At 35.3% G+C, this 7,500-nt stretch overlaps 1 protein-coding gene across 4 annotated transcripts in view; it reads right to left on the bottom strand.

Annotated features, from left to right (window-relative positions):
- The window catches only part of LOC124949968 (POU domain, class 3, transcription factor 2-like), a 54,128-nt gene that overhangs the window by 20,188 nt on the left and 26,440 nt on the right, over window positions 1–7,500 (bottom strand). For all 4 annotated transcript variants that reach the window (XR_007101235.1, XM_047495921.1, XM_047495922.1 and 1 more), the window contains one exon: window positions 1,941–3,337. The gene's annotated coding sequence lies outside the window, so the exon portion shown is untranslated. The remainder of the gene's footprint in view (window positions 1–1,940; window positions 3,338–7,500) is intronic.

Raw genomic sequence — 7,500 nt, forward strand, 5'->3', positions numbered from 1 at the left:
GGACCTGTGTGTGCGGGGACACGGAAATTCCGCGTGAACGCATTAGATTCTCTTTTAACAAAAAAAAAAAAAAAAAAAAAAAAAAAAAATAATAAAAAAAATAAAAAGGTAAAAATAAAACAAGAGAAAAAGTGAATATATAAAATATCGACGTTCGTCTATCTATCTAACGAGCATTAAACAAAATATGTATTTGTACAAAAAAAAAAAAAAAAAAAAAAAAAAAAAAAAATTTCTTACATTACTAATTCGTATTTCGAACTAATAATTGCAAAATTCGCCAGCCTTTTTTTTTTATTTTTATTTTTTATCATTTCGAAAGAAACACTTAAATAACGCTTTCTTTTATTTCGTAATAATAAAGAGAAATTAAGATATGAGTAAGATAAAGAATGAAAAGGAAAGAATGTGCGTGCATTAAACAAAAAAGAAAAAAAAAGTAAAGTAGGCCTTTTCCCCTTCTCTCTCTCTCTCTCTCTCTCGCTCTCTTTCTCTCTCTCTCCCTCTCTTGTTATCTCACGCATACATGAATTTCTTGACGAGAAGGCTCGTCTTGCTTTTTATTTGAGAGAAAAAGATAGGACGACTTGTACACGCCTTCTTTCGGTGATGATGATGACGATGATGATTACTATTATTATTACTATTATAATGATTATTATAATGATTATTATAATGATTATTATAATGATTATTATTATTATTATTATTATTATTATTATTATTATTATTATTATTATTACTATCATTGTTATTATAATAATAGAAGATAAAATTAACGCATTAGTTGCCGCGTACTATAAATTTCAACAAATAAAAGACGTAAGCGAATTTCTCGTTAAAAGTACGAACGTAATTGCATGGCTATGCGCAAAAACGCATATATATATGTATATATATATATATATACACGGGAGACGTAGTTTGATAACGATCTCATAAATTCCTCTCGTGTAAACCTTTGAAGGTCTTGCGAAGGAACAAAAGAAAGAAAATTCTTTAACCCTTTGGAATTGATAAAAGCCTATGGTTTTCATCAGGTCAAACACTTGTCTGGCGCACGAACGAAATCTCGTTACAACGGAATCTTGTTGAAGAAAAATCCGATTAAAGGAAGGAAAGAGAAAAAGAGAGCGAAAGAGAGAGCGAGAGAGAGAGAGATTAAAGAAGAACGATAGACGATAGTTGAACGAGAAAACAAAAGGAGAGACAGAGACAGACAAGGAGAGAGAGAGAGAGAGAGAGAGAGAGAGAGAGAGAGAGAGAGAGAGAGAACAAGCAAGTGAAACCCTTGCACCGATCGAAGAACATCGAAAGAAAACGAACACTGACGAAGATTATTTTCTGCATCTCTTTCTCTTTCTCTCCCTCTTCTTCGCATAATCTACGTGCTATAAGACGAACGAAGCTGTTTACCTAGAATCGCTGAGTTAACGGAGAAGAAATGAAAGAGGGGAAATGGCGCGGGGCAAAGTAGTAAAAACACAACAGGTGTTTCCTCGTTACACAGCCTGTCGAAGAGAGATTTCTCTCGTTTACGTTGCTTACTCATGAATCTTTTTTTAATGTAATGGTCGCTTGAAAATATTAAATATCTACATAAATAAAAAATAAATAAATAAATAAATAAATAAATATATACATACATACATACATATATATACATGTGTATGTGTGTATATATATATATATATATATACATGTATCGTCGTTGTGAAAGAAGGGCGTTCGCGAATATCGTGAGCTAATTTGTCGCGTTCCTCGACGGGACACAACGAAGAAGAAACGAAGAGAAAAAGAGAGAGAGAGAGAGAGAGAGAGAGAGAGAGAGAGAGAGAGAGAGAAAGAGAGAAGCACGATCGCGGTAAAAGATGGCGGCGTAAAACTCTCGCACGGCGGCGCCTCTTGCGCGCTACCACACGCGATCTTGTGTCTTTTACCTTTGGAAAAAGAATGTGCGATGTTCCAACGGACGAAAACAATCCAAGAAAGTATCGATGATAAACCTCGAAAGACGAAGAATGTTAAAGAAGCTTCGTGAAATAGGGTTGGCAAAGAATACTAGCTGATGTGGGTCCCGAGTTCTCCTTAGCGATGCGGAAGCTGCCACGACGCTCTTCTTCTGCGTTGTATGTGTATGCGTGTACGTGTATATGTGTCTATATGTGCTCTCTCTCTCTCTCTTTCTGTCTGTCTCTCGCTCTCTCTCTCTCTCTCTCTCTCTCTCTCTCTCCCTCTATCTGTCTGTCCGTCTCTTTTTTTTCTTTCTTCTTTTCTTTTCTTACTTTTTCTCACACGATGATTTTTCTGTCACATGATCACACGCGATTCACAAGGGAATATATAGAGACTCATCGTAGATCGGTGGCCTCTCTAAGAGAACAATGATACCAGTAGGAGAAGGATAAAAAAAAAGAAACCTTGACGAAAATGACGCGAGAACCGAGACGAAAAGTTATAACACTTTACTACGCGACAGCCGAGAGAGAACTGGCAGGCACCGCGAGTCTCGGCACCCGCTCGCACCTCCCACTCCACCGCCGTCGCCTTTCGCGCCGTGCCGGCAGCGCCGCTCTCGGCGGTACCGCCAAATTCAAACTATTTTTAGACTTCGCCAGCATTGTTGCGTCGTCCGCGCGCTCTCTTCCCGCAGCGGAGGAGACAGGCACGTAACCGTGCTTTTCTTGGGCCACGAGACTCTAATCGTCTTTTTTCTTTTATATCATTCATATTATTTAATAAGTGACAATATCTTTATTTATTTTAAATATAATATAATCCTGACCCTGAATAAAATATTATTCATCATTCTATTTGTCAATTGTCAATGATATAACGATTTTTCTCATTCATTATTTTCGAACGGCATGATATGTCCGATGTAATTAATACATTATCTTTTAAAAGGATCTCGATGACGCATCGAACAATCTGAATGGATTAAAAAATGTACATTTGCTACCCGTCGGAAGTCCGTGGGTTGTGGTCTACCACTTCAGGAAGCATTCTTATCAGTGACCCTTTGTTTTTTGCATGCCAATTCATAGAAATCAACGAGTAATCAGAATATATATATATACACACACACACACACACACACACACACACACATATGCATATATGCATATATATACATATATATGCATATACGTGTATACATTACTCTAGCGTTAATGACACTGTACAGATTAAGCTTATCGCGTATGATGACGATTGGAGGGAATACGAGAAGCATTCGTGGGAGAGCTTGCACAGCAAGTTTTCCAAATGATCTTAATGAAACGCAATCCTTTTATTTTCTCTCTTAATGGCAATAATTTTCTATCTCCTCCTGAAACTTTGAAAATTTATCTCTCATTAAACGTTGTACGTATAACTTAATGATACTCGTTTGAAATGATCGCCATAAGACGACGGAGAAAGTTTTTTCTTAACATTTTTCTTTTCTTTTCCTTCTTTTTTTTCTTCTTTCTTTTTTTTTTTTTTTTTTTTTTACAAGTAACTCGAAGAAAAGATGTAAAGTAAAGCTAATTAACGATAGAAGAGAATCGAAACGTCATGGTCGGACTCGTATCTCTCTTTTTCTCTCTCTCTCTCTCTCTCTCTCTCTCTCTCTCGACCTTTCGCTTTGTTCCCGCGATCGAAAGTCAGAATAGAACTACTCCTTTGTCTTCGAAGCTACGTGTCTCTTTGTGGCCTAATTCGATCTAAAGCGGAATTTTCTTTCTATTTTTTTTTTCTTTTTTTTTTTTTTTCTCTTTTTCCTGTTGTCTATCCATCGTGTTCTCTCACGTGTATGCATGCGTGTCTCCTATCTCACTCTCTCTCTCTCTCTCTCTCTCTCTTTTTTCTTTTTTTCTTTCTCTTTCAGAGTCGCCGAACGAAAAGGTAAAGAAGGAAAAAAGAAAGAGAGGAAAAAAAAAAAAGTATCGAACCAATTACGTGCACCTTTCCGAAAATAGCTAACAAGGTCGGCCGCTTTCCTCTTGTCGTCTTCGACCCTTCGCCGTCGACCCTAAACTCTCTCTATCGATCCGTACGAGAAGCGGTAGTTAGAGATAGCACTGACACGAAGGTAGCGTGCGCGCACGTGTGCGCGCGTGTGTTGTATATATGCATGCATGCATGCATGCGTGCGTGCGTGCGGGCGGGCGTACGTACGTGCGTGCGTGGGAGAAACACGTTTTAGATACGTTCGTTCTATAGTAATTAATGTCTCATTGAAAAAGTACGAGATAGTCAATGCGGTTACCAGAAGTGCCTTGTGAATTGTCCTGAAGAGAGAGAGAGAGAGAGAGAGAGAGAGAGAGAGAGAGAGATGGGGAGGGAGCGAAGGAGGGAGAGAGAAACAGAAGTAAAGGGAATCTCGAACTTGAGACGTTTCCGTGTTTATAAATAAAAAGGAGAAATCGAGCAAAAAATGTATATTGTGTACACATGACCACGTATCGTATAGTTACGCATATATATATATATATATATATATATATATATATATATATATATATATATATACAGTGTCTTTCACTTTAATCGATTTATTTCGAAAATAGTATCTTTTCTTGTTTTTTAAATAAATATTTTATATATATATATATATATATATATATATATATATATGTATATAAACATGTATTTATATGCTTTGTATTAACAAATAGTTATTGTGCAACGTTAATAGATTTATAGAATGAAAAAATTTTTCTTTTTTTATCGACACTGATTTTTATCATACACTTTGCATGGAGTTCCCTCTAATCCTCTCTCTCTCTCTCTCTCTCTCGCCCTTCTTCCCTACTCCTCCCCTCTGTCTCTCTCTCTCTCTCTCTCTCTCTCTCTCTCTCTCTCTCTCTCTCTCGCGTCAAGTCAATTTGATCTATTTATAACCGACCGTTCGATATGATGTACCGTCGTTATTTTTAGCTGCTTACCTAGAGCTCTCGGCCCTTTCTACCCCTTCGGAATGGCACTTGGGTGAACGCGACGAGGGATACAAAAAGTTCTCTTCTTTTTTTGTTTTTTTTTTCATGCTGTATATATGAATTTACCTGAAAACAATGAGAGAGAGAGAGAGAGAGAGAAAGGATGAAGAAAGAGAAAGAACTTTGTTGACGATGAAGAAATTGACGATGTCCTTTTGTCTTTATCCTTTCTACGTAAAAAGAAATAGAGAGAGAAAAAAAGAAAGAAATAGAAACAGAAAATAAAAAAAGGGCGAACCATAGAAATTATTTTTATGTCACGGCATCCATTATGCTCTTGCGTTCTTCTTACTTCATTTTTAAAGGATACACGCTCTAAAAATTCGCATAAATCCATGAACGATCCAGGTCAAAATTATCAAGTTTTAACGAATAAAAAGGAAAAAGAAACAAAGAAAAAAAAAAAAAAGAAAAGATAAAAATCATCGGTCTCTATTCATCCGACTACGAAAAAATTTGTATAGGGAAAATGATTAATTCGTATATACATAGATGGAAGCAAAGAGGAACGCTGAGAAATGAGATATTCACTGTTGGAGCACAGTGCCGTTTAATTACGTGCCGAAGCAATTACACGGATTAAATGACTCACGTTTGAAAGTGTACTGCAACTCATGGTAAACGTGATACGTTAAGCTTGATCTGATTTCTTTTTCTTTTTCTTTCTTTTTTTTTTTCTTCTTCTTTTTTTTATCCTACCTATTTGCTCCTCTTCATTATTAATTTCTTTCCACTTTGCGTTTATTATCGTTTCCTTCTTTTCTTTTTATACCTCTTTATACATTGTAACAAATATTAATAAGCATTCATCTTTATCTCTCTATTTATCTAAAATGATATAAGAATTGTCATTTCATTTAGTCTCTATAATTTTCTCCCTTATTAGCCAACAAACGAAGTGAAATAATTCGTTCGTGTTAACGCTCTCGAAAACTATTTTTTCTTTTACGAAGAATACGAAGATAAAAAAAAAGAAAAAAAAAAAAGAAAAGAAAAGAAAAGAAAATAAGAAGAAGAAGAAGAAGAAGGAAAGTTGGGAAAGGAAGAGCAGCCAAAAAAATGGCAAGGGAAAATATAAAAGAAATAAAAAGAGAGAAGAAAAGAGGAGAAGGGAGATTACATCGAGTTGTCTCGGCATGAGGTCGACCGAAATGTGTATATGTATGTATATATATATATATATATATATATATATATATATATATATATATATATATATATATATATAAATACGCGCCCTTAACAAACGGACTGTTCCACTTTTACGAAATGCTACTCCTCCCGAGGGAGTTAAAGCGTTCTTGTTCCCTAGAGAAAATACAAAAAAAAACAACAACAACAACAACAACTACTACAACAAAAAGAAAAGAATAAAAGAAAAAGAACAAAAAAGAACAAGAAGGAAAAAAGAAAAAAAGAAAAGGAAACGGAAAAAGAGAAAAGGAAGAAAAAAATAAGATGATACACAGACGCGCACAGAGATTGATAAATAGATACTGAAAAGAATGGAATCTCATTTAAAGATAAATGAAATTGAAGAAGTTGGAAAAATCTTTGCGTAACTATCGTACGAGGAAAGTTTCATTCAAGAAATTTCATACGTTGAAGGGAGAAAAATTGGTTTCTGTGACGACTTTTCGTAGTTAGAAGTGCATACTTTCTCTCTTCTCTCTCTCTCTCTCTCTCTCTCTCTCTCTCTCTCTCTCTCTTTCCTTTTCTCTGTCTTTCTTATTGGTAGTACATAGGCGTGCTCCTCGTATTCGACGTATATGCTAGTACGAAAATAGTGTGCGGCTCGTTCGAAAATACCGGACGCTAAAAATACGGTCAAAAATAAACGCCCACACGTGTAAAAACACGCATTAATATTCGCCGCCTCTCGCTCGCGCGTTCTTCGACGCTCGAGATATCTCCATCTTCTTCTACTTCTTCTACTTCTCCTTCTTCTTCTACCATCTCTTCATCTTCTTTTTCTTCTTCCTCCTTTCATCATATAGATAGAAGTGTTCAAGAGTAAAGAAGACAAAGACGAAGAGTCATGGAAGACTTTTTAAGCTTTTCTGATGAGAATCGAGATAAAGCGTTTAACATAAATTCTCAAAATAATTTAGATTTACTTTTCTAATTTTCTCTTTTTTTCTTTTTTTTTTTTTTTTTTTTTTTTTTTTCAATATATTCATACGTGGATTTTATATAGATATTCATCAGAATTAATCAGCTTCATAAACTTAGAATAAATTCATCGATCTATCTTTCTCTCTCTCTCTCTTTCTTTCAATTAAAATTTATTCCGAGAGAATATTTATATATATATATATAAACTGTGCCTTCAGCGTGAAATTTAGGTCAACTAGGGTCAGTATGCTCCCTATATAGGGTATGTATTTACATGCTTTGACAAATTCTTTTCTATGCAGGGATGTATATATTTGGATGCTGAAGAAAAATCATGGATCGATCGTTAATCCTAAAATAATCCAATGTAATGGTTCTACATGCAAAGAGGTTCGACATGCAA

The sequence above is a fragment of the Vespa velutina genome, chromosome 6, assembly GCF_912470025.1.
Source record: "Vespa velutina chromosome 6, iVesVel2.1, whole genome shotgun sequence".
NCBI classification, from domain to species: domain Eukaryota; kingdom Metazoa; phylum Arthropoda; class Insecta; order Hymenoptera; family Vespidae; genus Vespa; species Vespa velutina.